At 41.8% G+C, this 17,329-nt stretch overlaps 1 pseudogene; it reads left to right on the top strand.

Moving 5' to 3' along the window:
* The window catches only part of LOC120440347, an 82,113-nt pseudogene that overhangs the window by 45,854 nt on the left and 18,930 nt on the right, over window positions 1-17,329 (top strand).

The raw sequence follows: 17,329 nt of genomic DNA, 5'->3' as shown, positions 1-17,329 counted from the left end.
TGAAGCACTTTCCTTCCTTATTTTCCTCCTCCTTGGTGTCTCGTGTCCTCAGTGTGATGAAAACACGACCTTCAGTAACCACGCCCTCTACCTGGGGCTGCCCTGCTGTAAGGAGGACTTCAACAGCTGTCCCAACATCCCCTCCAGCCTCATTTTCCAGCGCAGCATGAAAGAGACCTTCTGGATTTCCACACAGCTCTCCTCCACCAAGCTCACCCAGAACGGTACGCAGCTGATCTGCAGCCGGCGTTTGAGCTGCTCGTGGATAATGTGCTTAAATATGCATGAGAGAATTTCAGACTGTTACACAGAAAAAGTGCAAAACAATAATAAAATACAGTGAACGTTTGCTACTTAATCATGTCACACGATGTGAGTATAGGTTCAAAAATAATGGCCGCTCCTCCTGAGCCTGGCTCCTCTGAAAAGGGTGTTTTTCCTTTCCACTGTCACCAAGTGCTTGCATATGCAGGCTCGTATGATTGTTGGGGTTTCTTTCTGATATTGTAGAGTCGTAACCTGACATAAAGCAGCTTGAGGTGACAGCATTAAAATGAGGAAAAGACTGTGTCACCATCTGTTATGGTTCTGGCATACAGACGCTTTCAGCCATCGTGTTAGGCTGTGCTAACAGCAGCTTCCTCATTTATGACAGTTTTTACTCCGTTGTACATATTAAACAGCTGTTTTGCTGCTCACAGGCTAAAGTCTGAATCTGAGCCTTTTTCCATTTTTTTCCTGGTGTTTGACTTCCTGTTGTCTTCCAGTGGACCTCTTGGCCCTGCTGAAGTGGAAGGCCCATCCCGACCGGGTCATGGACATCCTTGGACGGCTTCGGCATGTCAGCGGAGAAGAGATCGTCAAGGTGAGGTTTGAAGTTGAACAGGTGGGGAGATTGTTCTGTTTAATATGTGTAAACACTTTTACCTAAAATCCTGAGACTACAGTCAGGGTGAAACAGCAGGATCATCATAATATCCTGTAGCTGTGCCAGATTTGCTGTGTAAGGCATTTCCCATGTTGCTGGGCAGGACGTGTTTGTTGGTTATCTCTGAGGTGGTTTGAGGTGATGTTTTTAAGCATGTGTTAAAAGAGCTCTACAGTTGCTGTAATACTCCTGTGTTCCCATTAACATTAGCTTGTAGACAACCAGCAGCTGGGAGGATACCATGAAAATGTTTGATTCTTTAAAAATTGTCATGTGGTGTTCATAAATAACTAATAACGGAAATTGTCTTTCTGCCATTATGTAAGCCATTTTCCTCAGCAGCTGTTTACTAAACTGAAGACATGTCATTGTGTGTGTGTGTGTGTGTGTGTGTGTGTGTGTGTGTGTCTCAGTTTCTTCAGGACATTCTGGACACCTTGTTCTCCATCTTGGATGACAACACAGACAAATATGGGCCGCTGGTGTTTCAGTCACTGGTGAGTGTGGCGTGGGCAGTGCACGAAGAAGAAAATAAAGTAAACAAAAGTAACAAATAATGAGTTTAATTAAATTTAATAATGAGGATTTAGAGACTTGCAGAAGAAACAATCTAACACAGATGTGGCTAACTGTCAGTTTCAGTCCCACTTATGTCATCCTCTGAGTTACTGGAAACAGGAGCTCTGACACACCAGAAACTCTGAACGCTGAAAGATTTTTTATTCTGTCATTTTTCTACTCTAATTTCAGTGAACAGGAATAAGAGTTACAGTTAAATCTGGAAAATGTGGGTGATGAAAGAAGGTTACGCTGTAACAGAAAAATAAAATACTGTGGGGCTATGATCACATGATCACAAAGAAAGCACTTATTTAAATAATAACCTGGTGCCAGCACATCTGTAAATACAAGCTGAACAACAACATATGAAAAGCTCTGTCCAATCAGAAACTCCCAAGCACAGCAGCAGACTCTGTCAATGACGATGACGATGAGATAGAAGAGATGAAGTTATTGCTGCAGTTCTACATCGTGGGATGGACTTTCACACATTGCCTCTGCACTGTGGCTCAGTTTGTGTTTAATAAGTAATGACATGGTATAAAATGCTATGTGTTCAGGTTCCTCTGAGGTTCTATTTACCTACTCTTAACATCTGCTGAGGACTAGTAGTACTATTTTCTCTTTAAATCTCTTGATAGCTAAACCCGTAGCTTTGAAAGAGGGCGTACTTTTTTCACTGTGACTGTAAACCATGATTCATTTTCTGTGCATTTAAGCATCACACTCACTGATCACAATCTCTTTCTCTCTCACAGGTGTTCATTATAAACCTGCTCAGAGACAGTAAATATTACCACTTCAGGCCGGTGATGGACACTTACATCCAGAAGCACTTTGCTGGAGCGTTAGCTTACAAGTGAGTGTTGTTCTCTAACTGACAGCCTGACTGATTCAAGTGTGATTGGATATTTGTGTGCACGTCGTTTGCCTTCTCCTGGATTTATTTCACCACGGTGGCTCAAGGGCATCATTTTAAAATGTTTTCAGGAGCTGATCCGCTGTCTGAGGTGGTACATGGATCGCTTTGCTGAGGTGGTAATGTGAAAAGATTTTGTTTATTCTTCAAATATGCTTTGCTGAATGTGTACTCTGAATGACGATTCACCCTGATAAACATGAAGCCTTGTCTATGCTTTATCAAATGCCTGTGAAGACAAGTTCCTGTGTAAAGAAGAACGGAAAGCTCCTCTTAAGCAGACGTTTAGTATAGTATGGACAGAATGTTTTAGCAAGATATGCATTTGTCTGTTAAGCAATCTATATTCTGAGAATAAGCGGAGACTGCCTCCGCTCTGCTGTGATAACCGCATGCCTATATAACCTGCAATAAAGAAGAGTACTGTGTGACTGTCTCTTGACACGTTCACCCATGTACATGTAATTGATTATATTGTCTCACTGTGTTTCTGTTTACCTTGGCAGACTTCTGTTTGGGATTTTCCCTTAACATTTCTTGGTCCTTCGAAGCCGGATGGGACGGCCTATTTAAAGCAGCTCCCATAAGAAGCGCCTCACCAGGTCCCGTCGGTGCGAGAAGCCCACGTTGAAGTCTGCCGGCAGCTCACGCACTAGGTGTGTGATAAAATCCAAGAGCGTGAATTCGGGTCTTGGTCAACGTTTTAGAAAGCGGTCCGCACCGTCGGGGGCTGATCAGGTGCATCTGAAGAATTCAGCGCCAAGGTAAGACAGACCACTCTGACACATTTAAAGGGTTGCGTAAAACGAAATCGAAACTTAAGGAAAAAAACCTGCTCGTCCACACAGTTGGAAGCATCGTGCTCGCTCTAAGGACTGGTAGCTGGTAATAGCTCGCCCGCAGAAGGGTTGGAAGCACTAAAATAAAGATTGAGCTCGTCATAAGTGATTGGTAGCTCCCCGAAAGGGTAAAATAGGCCTAGCTCGCCCACAGTGGCTGGAAGCAGTACGCTCGCCTTAAGAGGCTGGTAGCGTGAACGCGCGTTGAAATTGTCTGTCTTTATTGTATTGTTTTGGTGGAATAAGTTAATTTCTACAGCCCCATAGAAAGGCTGAACTATTCCACCAATTTGTTTACTGCTGGCTGCTAAAGTACTGGTGAACAGAGAGGAAGGTCGTGTTTCATCACATAAAGCCGACACCGCTTTTGAGAATAGCTCAAAAGTAGAAGGGCGTGTCAGCCACCTCTCTCTGTTCTCGTGCCAGAGACAGCGCCACAGGTCTATGTGTGTGTGTAGTACTGATATAAAGCGCTAAAACAATCTAAAATAAGTAGAAATAAACATATAAAACAAATAAGAAAATGGGAAATAAAGCAACAAAACTCACTGCTGACGAGCAGTGGCTGGAAATGTCCAGGCGCCGGACAAATTAGTGCATATAGATGGAGAAATCCAAAGAAAACTAAATGTCCCACGTGGGAGGGAAAATGCATTAACTAAATTATAAGAAACCCTCCAAGCAGAAATAAATACTGAAAAGGAAGCTAAAAAGAAATCAAAGCATACACAAGAGTTGTAATATTTTAAAGCATGGAAAGAGGAATGAAGTGGAATAAACAAAAGGTTAAATTAAGGTTAACTTAAATTAAAGCAATGAAACAAAATTGGGAAGACAACCAACTGAATGAATAGAATGCGTGAAACCAGATAATTCACACAAAATATATCAAATAAAAAAGAGAGATGCATAAGGCATATTAAGGCTGTGTCATTGTTCAGCCAAGGAAAATGTCTCCAGCTTGGGAAGGTGTGAAACTGCAGGTCACATCGGCCTTTGATGGATACATAATAAAATATAAACTAATATACTATTGTATATTAGTAGTAAAGTAGTGTATTGTGATATACTATTGCTGTTATAAAAAAGGAAAAACAATACAATGATAACATTAATAATGACATACTATTAATAGGAAGAGGCACCTCAGTCAGTTATGATGTGAGGTGGAAGATTGTTAAAAGTAGTCTGATTCAAGCTTAAGGTTTGCTCAAACTCAGTACAATGATATAGGAGATGAAGAAAATAACTACACTAATCAGGTGCATAGAGACACTTGACCTGCTTGTAAACCTGTCATCTTAGATGAGACTTTGTTAAGATGAAGAGCAAACCTATACTAACAACTAATAAGCCAAACCCTGTATACAACAGCTAAAGCTACAGGTTTGAGAAGCTGAATAAAATGAATTAAATATGTGGACACTACCAAGCTGATGAGCAAGTTACACATAATGATTAGGCATATGATTTACTAATGCAGATCTAATAACTTTATTCTAAAATTTAAGGAGAACAAACAAGAACAACATCTTCAGTTATGTCTTGTTGTTGTTCTCTGTGCAGTGTGCTGAGTTTTGTTTTTTGTTTCTTTTGTTTTTTTGAAATGTTGCTTGAGTGATGAGTACTGTAACTTCTGAAGTAGCTCTCACCATGTGTCCTTGATGATGATAAGTCCAGAGCCAGCTGAGAGCTGGGTTATCTGTTTTGTTTTATGTGACAAGGCTGAGAAATTAAAACTTAGTTTCTTGTTTTGAAAAAAAAAAAAAAAAAAAAGAGAGAGAGGCCCCTACTCTCTGAATACAATATTCTCTTCATAACTCGGCAGTATGAAATGTCATGAAACAGTGTAACTCACTCACAGTAAATCAGCAGTATAGGATAATACAAACCTATCTAATAAATCTAATGATTTTCAAATTCTTTTAACTAAGAAGTGTGATGCAAACTAAAACTACATACTGATTACACAAGAAGTATGATGTGGCCTACAGCAGTATCATGATTCACTCATTTTGATTACAGGTATAATGTAATATATGACAGCATAATAATCTCACAACTGCTACAAGCACATTTGCCTTTCTTAACACACGCGAGTGAAAGGCAACTGTTAAGAAAATGCCCTTTTGGGTGAGACAGGCCCAGAGGCCCTGCATGCAAGCGTACTAACACACATACATGCAATAAAGAGCAGCTTACACTAGAGCACACACTATATGTGCGCCTCTATATCTCACATTGGTGTTAAAACAGGAAAAACTTAATAGTTTTGTTATCAACTGCTGAATTTACCCACTACTGACATTTAACTCTCCAGCTTGCAGGACAATAGGTGAAACGTTTGTGAAAACAGAGAAGGAAAAATAAAGACACAGAGAGAGTCTGGTATGACCAAGAAGTGATCAGACAATAAATTTAGTTGGTAATACAATAAATTGTGAGATGCTTTCTCCTTGATTGATGCAACACAAGTAATTTACTGTATGGAGGAAATTCTCTTTTGTGATAATCTTTTGAACGTGCATTTCTGTTGACCTATCAACTTAGCGCATTATGAGCTGATATGCAAATTAGTTGATTGATACTAGATTTGAAAAATGACTGGATTATAAAATAAGTATATAAGTATAAGTATAAAATAATAATAATAAAACGTAACAGAGGGTTGAAATTAGTTTCTTGTTTCTAGTGTGTGGAGGAAGATTTTATCATGGCACACATCTGTTTACATGGGAGAAAACTCATCATGTGATACGACATTTAGTAATATGCTTCTGATGTTCAGCACATCAGAAGGATGACTATGAAATTACAAAGGATGAACAAAAGCAGCTCCCACAGCTGAGCAAAAGAAATGGCTGAAATGCGGAGCGCAACTAAGAGATGACTCGATGGATTTGTGAAGGAAAACCAATACTTCCAAAATCTCTACACAAAACAGCAGCCTTAGTGACACATGGAGTTACTCTCCATGCGTCAACAGGAGGGATAGGAGATATAATCTCCAAAACACTTTTACACTCTAAATTTCGAAACTTCAGCAAAAGAATTTGTAAGAACATGCATGATTTGCCAAAAACACAATGTACAAGGGAATCTTAGACCAAAGAGAGGTCATTTTCCCACACCACCTCATCCTTTTCATACAATCCACATGGGTTTTATTGAGCTAAATGAATGCCAAGGCTCAGAATACGCTCTAGTGATCATAGACGTGATCTCAAAATGGCCAGAAATCTATCCAGTAAAAAAAAGATGCCAGTAGCAAAATGTTTGTGCAACCATTTTATTTCAATATATGGCATCCCCACTCTGATAAGATCAGACAATGGGACACATTTTGTTAATGAAGTAATCAGTAAGGTCTCTGAAGCACTAGGAAATAAAACAGAGACTGAGAAAATGCATGGAAGAAACAGGGAGACCGTGGCCAGAGTGTATAGGCCTGGTAAAAATGTGCATGAGACTGACACAAAGTTCTCAGAAACTCACAACTTGAAATTACTTGAAAATAAAGAGATTGTTCTAAACAACTCTCCAGTATCTTGCAGGTTGAAACCAGGTGATTGGGTCCTGATTCGAGTTCTCCATAGAAAGAATTGGAGCTCGCCCCGCTGGGAAGGCCCATACCAAGTGCTTATCACCACACCAACTGCCTGTAAGATAGCAGAGAGACCATCTTGGATTCACCAAAGCCACTGCAAAAAAGTGAGTGACAGCCCAGACTCATAGACTCCGGCACCCCTACCCTCAGGTGATCTGACTGGTGAAGGGAGGGCTGATTGGGTATATCCCGCCCTCTGCTTCTTGCCAGTAGTCTACTCACCTGAGGACCTAGGTGTGTTTGGTTGTCATGAAGACACTCGCCGTCCTAGCAGCTGTCCTCCTGCTCCTAGCAGGACTCCTCGTGCTTTTCGAGGACAATAAAGAAGACAAACAGCACCACCTACAGACGAGATGGACACACGACAACTCACACCTCCGTGACATGACGCAAGACCATATCCATCCATGGATGAACAATGCCTGGTACCGCTACGTAGACGACAGAACTAAGGGAGAGCCTAATAACACTGCATGTTACGTCTGCTCCCACATGCCATGCACCTCGACATTTCCACCTTTTATGGAAACTACATGAATAAAACACAAGCCAAGCGCGCCAGCTTCATGGGCATTGGCATCAACATGAGCTATCATCATTAATGAGACAAGCTCTATCATCTATTCGCTTAACCTTTTTAGTATCTTCCAGGGACCACCCCGATACGAGGTAACCACCATCGAAAACGCTGGACTTGACAACGGAACGTGTGACCGGCTCTTCTGGATCAACTTCAACGTGACGAATCGGAACACGTCCATTCACTTCCCAGTGTTCTTGGACCAAACCCCAGGAAGAACCACTCCATGTGCTACCGACAAGACAACGGTAACAGACCCCTAGGCAACACCACCAACTGTAACCAAACCGCTGCCAACGGAGAGGGCGCAGCTGTAAACACGTCCGCGCCCAGCAACGGCACCTATTGGGTGCAAGGAATGGCCTGGCTGTGTGGACAACGTGCCTACTTCATACTGCCACCCGGATGGACGGGCACCTGTGCCCCAATCTTCATTTCAGACCACACCTTCAGGATGTCAGCTGTAAATAGCTCTCAGACTACAAGACGACGACGAGACGTCTCCGCAGTGCAACCACATGACCCCATCTATGGCAGTGATGTGCCAGAGGAATTTAAGCTTTGGACCACCGGACAAAAGGTCCTCCACTCACTGTTTCCATGGGTGGGCACTGGAAAGAACATGTTAAGATTGAAACTTTGGATTACCGCTTTGGACTGTTCCTGAATGCCTCGTGCAAAATCAACAATCAACAAAATGAAGAGATTGATGCCCTGCGCATAACTGTGATGCAACACCGAGTCGCACTGGACATGATTCTGGCTGAAAAAGGAGGACTCTGTATACTCTTTAACAATACCTGCTGTACGTACATTCCAGATAATGTTCACTCTTCCAACATGACCGACGCCTTACGCACGCTGAAACAACTCAGGGACGCCAGCAACAGGACTATGTCACGAACACTGAAGATTGGCTTACCCGGCTGTTGAGTGGTTCCTGGAAATCTCTTTTAATAAAAGGACTGGTTTTGTAGGAGTTCTTCTACTCCTACTCTGTTGTTTTACTTCTTGTATTTTGCCATGTGTACAATCAATGATTAATAAAGTTGTTGCAGTTCATGTGCAGGCATACCTGACACTGCCCATGGACGAAGATGATGATAATCCACCTGACACTGAAATGCTGTGATACACCAATGTATGACGTGTTGATTAAAAATGCGCTGCAAGAAATCATGCACAGATAATAAACTAATGGTGTTTTAACTAGTGTGAAAGTTAAACAACAGGAGGGAAATGTGAAAAGATTTTGTTTATTCTTCAAATATGCTTTGCTTGTAATTGTGTAAACTCTGAATGACGATTCACCCTGATAAACATGAAGCCTTGTCTATGCTTTATCAAATGCCTGTGAAGACAAGTTCCTGTGTAAAGAAGAACGGAAAGCTCCTCTTAAGCAGACGTTTAGTATAGTATGGACAGAATGTTTTAGCAAGATATGCATTTGTCAGTTAAGCAATCTATATTCTGAGAACAAGCGGAGACTGCCTCCATGCCTATATAACCTGTTAAAGAAGTGTACTGTGTGACTGTCTCTCGACACGCACCCATGTACATGTAATTGATTATATTGTCTCACTGTGTTTCTGTTTACCTTGGCAGACTTCTGTTTGGGATTTTCCCTTAACAACCACATACAGGAAGCCATGAGGGTAAGAGCTCAGTGCCACCTGGGTGGAGCACTGACCTGAACGCTGAACTCGGAACAATCAAACACATGAAGGGCTGTTAGCATTTGTAGTTTTATGTAACAGTCTTCACCATAAAGCCCTTTTAAACAAATAAACAAAAAAACACCTTTTGAACTTTTTAATTCCTCCCACTGGACGCTCTTGCTCAGGTAAAATATGACTGCATGCATTCAGAACTACATCAGTGATGTAGCAGAGCTGGGAATAGATGCACCGTCGCACGCAGATGTGCAGAACGTACCACATTTCACAGACAAATGCTGTTCAGCACTTTAAAATATTTATCCGACTCAAGCATCCATCCCAAATGGGTCACACTGTCATGTAAAAAGTGGACGGTGTGAATTATTGAGGACAGCTTTGACACATGCTGCAGTCTCCGGATTTATCTTTTATAAACTGTGTCCAAGCAGTTTTAGCTTTATTCTTCCACTAACTTTCTTAAACATTGTTGAAACCAAGGAGCAGCCCAGATGCTGCAGATGTTTCTGTCCTGGTGCATCCTGGGATCTCTGTCCAGATACAAAATGGATCTTGTCTCCTGCAGATGTGATAAAGGCATAAACTCAAGATGAAAAGAACACTTTCTATTATCTGTAGCTGGTAGCTTTTGTAAAAAACAAGAAAATAATAACTAGACTTAAAACCAGCAAACATTTTGAGTAAGCAGTCATTAAAATAGTAACAAGAATATTCAAGAAGAGGCTTCACATCCTGATAACTACACGTTTCACAAAACCAGAGTCTCAGTGGGGGATTTTACAGTGTGTAACTCACACTTCCTTTTGACACACTGTCATTAGTTAATGTGGACACGCAGTCCTGTAAAAAACCTACGTGCAACCTTACTGCCAGCTGCAAATGTGCATGATTGACTGATCATTATGTTCAAACCATGCAATGTTCAGAGGGTTTGCAAAACACCAAAAAGCTCTGTCTCAGACTCTGAAAGCCTCGATTAACATGTTAAATTTTAAAGTTCATGACAGCACAGTCAGAAGGTTTGCCAGGAGAAAACATTTTCTCTGATTTGCATCTGAACAAACCACAAAGATGTATGAACTAAAGTGTTCTTATTGAACACCACCATGTTTGGGTAAAACCAGCACAGGATATCAGCACAAACAGCTCACACAGAGGTGGGAGCTGTGCATAAATGAGTCCTGCAAACCCATGTGAACAAGGGCACGAGCTAAATGAGCGGACTGAAATTCCCCCACAACAATGTGACAGAGTGATGAGTTTACAGACAGTTTTATGTCTTCTGTGCATTTATGTCCTAAATGCACAGAAGCTAATGGCACAATGTTGAAGTATGAAAACACGAGTATTACACTGAACTAAACTAAAAACTAAAACTGGTTGTGAAGCAATAAAAAAAGGAAACTAGAAAAACAAACTAACTGAAAATGATGTCGTTAAATAAAATCTACAGGAAGTTTTTTTTTTAGTCTTTGTCAGTTTGGTGATATTTGTCACTAAAAGCATCGTTGACGTTCATGTTAATTAAAACCTGGATAAGCTACATGATTGTGAGTCAAAGTTTGTGTCTCTGTTCTGAACTCTGAGAAAACTCTCCTGTTAATTTAAAACAAAATAAGTAATCTGATGCTCAAACTAAGACAAACTAAAGCTTAAAGTGGGAATATTAGGTAGGTAATTTAAGTTAGCAAGACTAACTTAAATTACCTATCCTTTAAAAAAAGTTTACAGTGCTCCCTCGCTATATTGCGGTTCACTTTTCGTGGCCTTTTTTTTTTTGGTGCAATTTTGCACGTTTTTTTTTTTTTTTTTTTACAGCACATTGTGTTCCTCGTCCTGATTGGCTGGAGACCATTTTCAATCAAACTCATGCCCTGTCTCCTGTACAGCACAGAATGCGTCCAGCTTGTCAAATTTACATAAATCTTCGCTAGCAGAAAACAACAAACACAACAGTGTCGACGTCAAAGGATTATAAAGCACATTAAGCGAAACCAAACAGTCAGACAAGTCAAACTTTACTCAGCTTGTTCTTCTTGCTTCCTCGACGTCCGTACCATTGATTCATTGATGCTGAATTCTCTGGCAGCTGATCTATTCTCATGTTCTGAAAACAGGGCTTGGTATTTGGTTTCTTTCTATAATACTGGACTTATTCTTCTACGAAGGTTTGAACTTTGAGAGTTTTTAAACAAGAGAGAAACGTGTGAAAGTGTTCATGCCTGTCTGAGAAAAGTGTCTAAAGTGTGTAGTGAGGGGGTTTCACAGCCTTAAAACATCTATAATAATTGTAAAAAACAAAGTTTGCTACTTCGCAGATTTCACCTATCGCAGGTTATCAACACCCGCGATAAACGAGGGAACACTGGACTCCTAAAACTTTGGAGGTTTGTGTTTCTTTGTAGAACAAAAACCAAACACGAGTGAATATTTCATGTTTCTCGTTTCTGTGTTTCTACGTCCTCTCAGGCTTTGGAGTATCTGTTCAAGTTCATCATCCAGTCTCGGATCCTTTACTCTCGGGCCACGTGTGGCATGGAGGAGGAGCAGTTTCGCACCAGCATCCAAGAACTCTTTCAGTCGATCCGCTTCGTCCTCAGCCTGGACAGCCGCAACTCCGAGACGCTCATCTTCACTCAGGTGAGGAAACCTGCTGGAACAACAACATTTTTTCTTCCTTGTTTAGGAAGCAGAGAAATCAGAAAAATCGTTTTTTGATGTGATTTTGATGTTAAACTGTTGTGTCGTCATAGTTTACAGTAGACAGCTAACAGTAAAATGTGCTGTAGTTTAGCTGCTTCCCATCTTCTTGTAGTTGCCTTAATCTGACTTTTATTTCACTTGTGCTCCTTTTTCCACTTGTACCTCACATCTTTCCTTGCTTCCTTTCCTCATCTTCTCTTTCAATTTCCCCTAAATCTTTGCTCCTTCAATTGGGTCCCTATTATTCCTCCTGGGTCTCCTCCACACCCAAATACCACAGGGCCCTCAGCCTTGTCCGGGCCCAAATCAAGTCCCAGGTCCCGGCGCCGGGCTTCCCGCTCCCTTAGCACTAGCTCCTGCCCCGGGCCAACTGCAGTCCACTGTCCCAGGACAGGTTCCTGGCAGCGGACAGGCCAACTGCACTCAGGCCGTGAGCGCCTACGCTCTGCGGCCGACTCCGTTGTCAGTAAGTAAACGTCTGGAAGAAACCCACAGCACCCCTGTAACCCCGTGAAGCCCAGAGTCCCATTTCACCTAAGAGAGCTCCAACCACACACACACACACCTGTGGTCCTCCACACACACGTCCCGGCTGCTATAACACACAAGTACACGTTGTCCTCTTGCACTCGCTGGTCACACATGCTGTGTTTTCTGCAAACCCACATGTCCTCTGACTGAGAGCATGTTTTCTTTGTAATGACATCGATCCCTGATAACTCTTCACTTCACTCGCTGTAGAGACAAAATGTTTTTTGCACCAGGCTGTAAACACGTCTCTGCTGTCTGTTAGATCCAGGCTCATGTGGCCATTACAGGTACTGCAGGTTTTGGACTTTTTCAGCCACTTGATTCACACAATAAGAATAAACTCGTTTAAATAAATTCATCTCATGTACTACTTCCTATTTTTCAATGAGGCCTCTAAACATTTTCCAAAATCCACAATTTTCACCAGAAGAACTCTTAAAGAAAACATTAAAAAGTGGAACTAAAACTGAAGTATTTGCCCAGGACCTCATAGGCTTAGATTATCTTTATTTCTAGAAGAGGTGAAATATAGTTAGTCGAGGAAGAAGTTCAGATTGGCCGAAAATGTTTTCATCCACAGTTCAGCAGCTTTCAGTTTTGTGCCACTTTGAGTCCAGTTCACACCAGAATGAACCTGTTTGTCCAAAACTCCACGTCTGCTGCAGCTTCTCTGTTGTGTTACAATCCGTCTTTGTGTCCCGTTCACTGTCTGTTTAAACCATGTTATTAATGATTGGTACCCCTGACTTGCGAGTGTGTGTGCTTTGTCTTCCATTTTTAAATCTTTCACTTTCAGCTCTGGTTTGTTTTCTGCTGTGGAATAACTTCTGTGTGTCTTTGTACGAGCTGTTTTGTTAAAGCTGTAATAGCTGAATCTGAACAGACCTGCTGCCCTGTGTGGAGGGAAAGGATCTATGACTCCTCGTGTGGGTTGGCACCTCTTTCCTGTGGACACTCCACTCCAGTCACTGAAACCATGATTGTTCCTTATAACCTACTCCCTCTCTCTTTTTCACTCGAACCTTTTTTATTTGACTAACACCCCCTGCTGCCCTCCTCCCTAAATAAACCTCTCCCCTCTTGTCATTAACGCCTCTTTTGTCCCACCTTTCTTCTCAGGCTGCACTTTTGAACTCGTTCCCAGCCATCTTTGATGAGCTGCTGCAGATGTTTACGGTCCAAGAGGTGGCCGAGTTTGTGCGCGGCACCCTGGGCAGCATGCCGTCCACGGTGCACATAGGACAGTCCATGGATGTGGTCAAGCTGCAGTCCATAGCTCGGACCGTGGACAGCCGGCTCTTCTCTTTCCCAGGTAAATGTTTGGATTCGTTCATCCGTTAATGTAACGGGCTGTGATTTTTGCCACAGGACTATTAAAATCAAAATAAAGGTTGTGAATGACTTAAAAACAAACTAAAGCGAGTCAAACATGCAGCCAAACAGCTGTTACGTTCAAGAAACCCAAATACATCATCAGGTCCATCCATCAGTTTATTCTCTTAACAGCTGATAGAGTTTGGGGTCCCAGCAGTCACAGGGAAAGAGTCCACCCTCAGAGGGTCACAGGGCTAACACAGAGTGACAACAAACTCTCACATCCACCTGTGGCCAAATTAAAACCCGTCTACATAACGAGCAGTATGGTGCTGAATGGTTCAGACACGTGTATTTGTCTCAGCGTAAGGTAATGTTACCTTTCCTCGTTTTCATTTACGCATTGCGCATTACGCATTATTTCCCCAAATTGAATAAACAGTTACAACTTGACATTTTCAATTTTGAGTTTCACTCTAAATCGTGAACCCACGCAAATGCAAAAGAGTGTCTATATGACTCAGCGAGGAATGTATCAATGTAAAATTGAGAATGACTTCAAAGTAAAAAATTAATGCCTGACAGTTTCAGTACCACGAGCTGATGCTGAATAGTCTCAGACTGACACATCAAAATTCTTTCTGGTGAAGCCTGCACACTGCACTGTGCTCATAACGTCTGCTAACGTTGCTAAACAACATCTCTGCTGTGTAATCGGCCATGAAGCCACTCAAATGCAGATAATAAATGACTTTATGTCGGCGTTGTCTCTGGTGTTGTGTGTGTGTGTGTGTGTGTGTGTGTGTGTGTGTGTGTGTAGTTAACCCATCATTGGCTCCCTTTTTTTTTTTTTCTCCCCACTGACATTAAATGTTTCTAGAATCAATACACGCCAGGCGTACCTGAATCACCATCCTAACCACTGTGCGTGACTGCAGACGCTCATCCGCTTTCATGTCAGTCAGTGACATCACTGAACAGAAAATATTGTTCCAAAGACCACAAAGTGTTTAATCTGATAAAAGTGACATTAAATATTTCTCATTATAAGCTGACACTAAATCAAGCAAAAGAAAAAAGTGATTCTTGTAATTAAGGTAATGTAACAGTAAAGTATAGAGTAATAATAACAATGTATCAGAAAGATGTGGGCAGTGATATTTGTGCCATCAGTGTGAAATCTGTTTCATGGCACTAACTCGACAGTAAACTTTAACTTGAAACTTGTAGCTACAAAAGTTTGAAGAGCTGCACAGTTTTCAGATGGATTTGTTTCAGGACATAAACCAGACTGAAGACCAGAGCAGCAGGAGGCCGACTCCCTCTGAACAGCAAACAGCAGTGATGTTGTTGGGTTTCCCTCACCTTAAGATAGACAGACACCCTAACCGCCAGAGTGTAACGTGTGTGTGTGTGTGTGTGTGTGTGTGTGTGTGTCTGTTTTGTGTTCCCTCAGAGTCTCGGAGGATCCTACTTCCTGTGGTCCTCCATCACATCCACCTGCACTTGAGGCAACAGAAAGAGCTTCTCATCTGCTCTGGAATACTCAGCTCTATATTCTCGATCATCAAGACCAGCTCACTGGTAACACACACACACATGCACACACACACACACATACACACTCGAAACACCGCTGCATTCAAATCTGAGTGTCATTGTGGGGTTTGAAAGGGCACTCATCCTAGAAGCTAGAAGAAAGAAGTCATTCCCAGCTGAGGCCAGTGGCTGGTTTTGCAGTTTTGTAGAAGGTGAACCACATGGGTTCTTTGTTTTCCCATGAGCCTCTGCTCCACCAAATTTCATGTGATTTGGTCTGCTAGTTTTCTGCAAAGACGGACAAATGTTTGTGTCTTTGCAAGAAAAAAGAATTCATGACTACCGCTGCATATCAAAAAATCGATAAGCACTTTGTCTTTTCATAATGACTTTTCAAACATCGTGAGGCTAAGGAAGGATTTGAAGGAGAAATCATACAGAGACAAACACGACGTTCAGATTGTGGCTGCAGTTATGTGATGGTGGTCTTTGTTGATGTGGCGCTGCTGTGGTTAGAACATGAACAGGAAGCCCACCGTAAATACCTCACCCTTGCTGTTTCATGTGAACTGAACAAACAGAACTTCAATACTTACACTTAGAGCTTTTTATTGTTATTGTGCAGTTTCTTGCACAGCAAAATTGGATAGCTGGAGCACAAAGGTGCAAAAGTAAAGAAGAGAAAAAAATATGCAACGAGGGAAGAAAAAAAGCAATATATATGTGAGTGAGTTACATACATGGTGTATGCATAGAAACATTGAAACAGAAACATTGTGGGGCTGTATACAAGGGCAGTTATAAAATATGATACATAAATAAGGGTGGAGGGGCTTTAGTCATTTAGGGTGGAGATGGTGATTCCACTGAGACCTAAATATTGCACAGAACATGGAAAGACTGAGATATTGCACATAGTTGATCAATAGCAGCATCAGAGTGGATGTGTTGGAGACGTCTGTTCACACTCTTAGTTTGCATTAAGAGTTCTGACAGGGGGGGATCAGTTCTTGTTTTTTGGAAGTCCATGACCACTTCCTTTGTTTTCTTGGTGTTTATGGTGAGGTTATTGTAGTTACACCATTCTGACAGTCACTGGACCTCATCCCTGTAGGTGGTGTCGTCATCGTTGGTGATGAACCACATCAGAGTGGTGTCGTCTGCAAATTTGATGATGATTATGTTGCAGGGGTGTGTGAGGGTGCAGTCACCAAAGACAATGGTTAAGAAAATATAGAATATAGTTCATCTTTCAGAAATAAGGAGGTTATATCAGGTATAGTTGCTCACGCTGCCGTGTTGCTGTGCTGCGGCGATGATTTACTTTAACTCCCAGTTATCATCTGTGGCTGAAGGATAATTAATAAAAGATCATCAGAAAGAAAATGCAGAACAAATGCAGTAATGGAGACGTGACCAAGTAAGTTAGAATAAAACCAGCACTTCATTTATTAACTGTTTACATGATAAAAAGTTTCACAGGAGGACAAAAACTTGCAACTCTAACAGGAACTTTATACTTAAAGTAGTGAAACGTTCATAGTTCACCTGCAGGCCAAACAAACTGCTGTCAGGTTAAAACATATTAACGGCTCATGAAATGAGTGCAGTAAGTTCAATGATGACGCTCTTCTCTTCTGAGGCTTTGCTTTTGGTGCACTGAAGTCTCTGAAGTATTTAGACACTTTCATCTGACCTGAACTGAAACTGAAACCCATCAGCACCAGTGAAATTCCCCATTAAGGCTGTTTATTTCCATTACATAATGTGAATGTTTAGTGTTGCAGTGAGCATTCAGTCAGGTTTGTCCTCTCAGGAGCAGGAGTGTGTGAGACACGGCTGCAGCAAAGCACCTAAAACCTTCAAAGTTCATTATTGGATACTAACCTATTTAAAACTACATGAAACGCACAGACACAAACAGGCTCTCAGGGAGCAGCTGTCCTTATTTCTCTGCTCTGGTTTCCTTTTCTTTATGTCTCCTTTCCTTCACTCCTCTTTCCCTGTCGTCTCTTCTTCCAGGACACGTCGGTGCAGGAGGAGGTGGAGATGATGGTGGAGTCCCTGTTGGACGTCCTCCTGCAAACCCTGCTGTCAATCATGAGCAAGAGCCAATCGCAGGAGGCGGTAAG

This window comes from Oreochromis aureus, linkage group 5, assembly GCF_013358895.1.
Source record: "Oreochromis aureus strain Israel breed Guangdong linkage group 5, ZZ_aureus, whole genome shotgun sequence".
Taxonomy (NCBI): Eukaryota; Metazoa; Chordata; class Actinopteri; order Cichliformes; family Cichlidae; genus Oreochromis; species Oreochromis aureus.
Note: the sequence above shows the minus strand (reverse complement) of the source record. Positions and strands in the feature narration are given on the sequence as shown.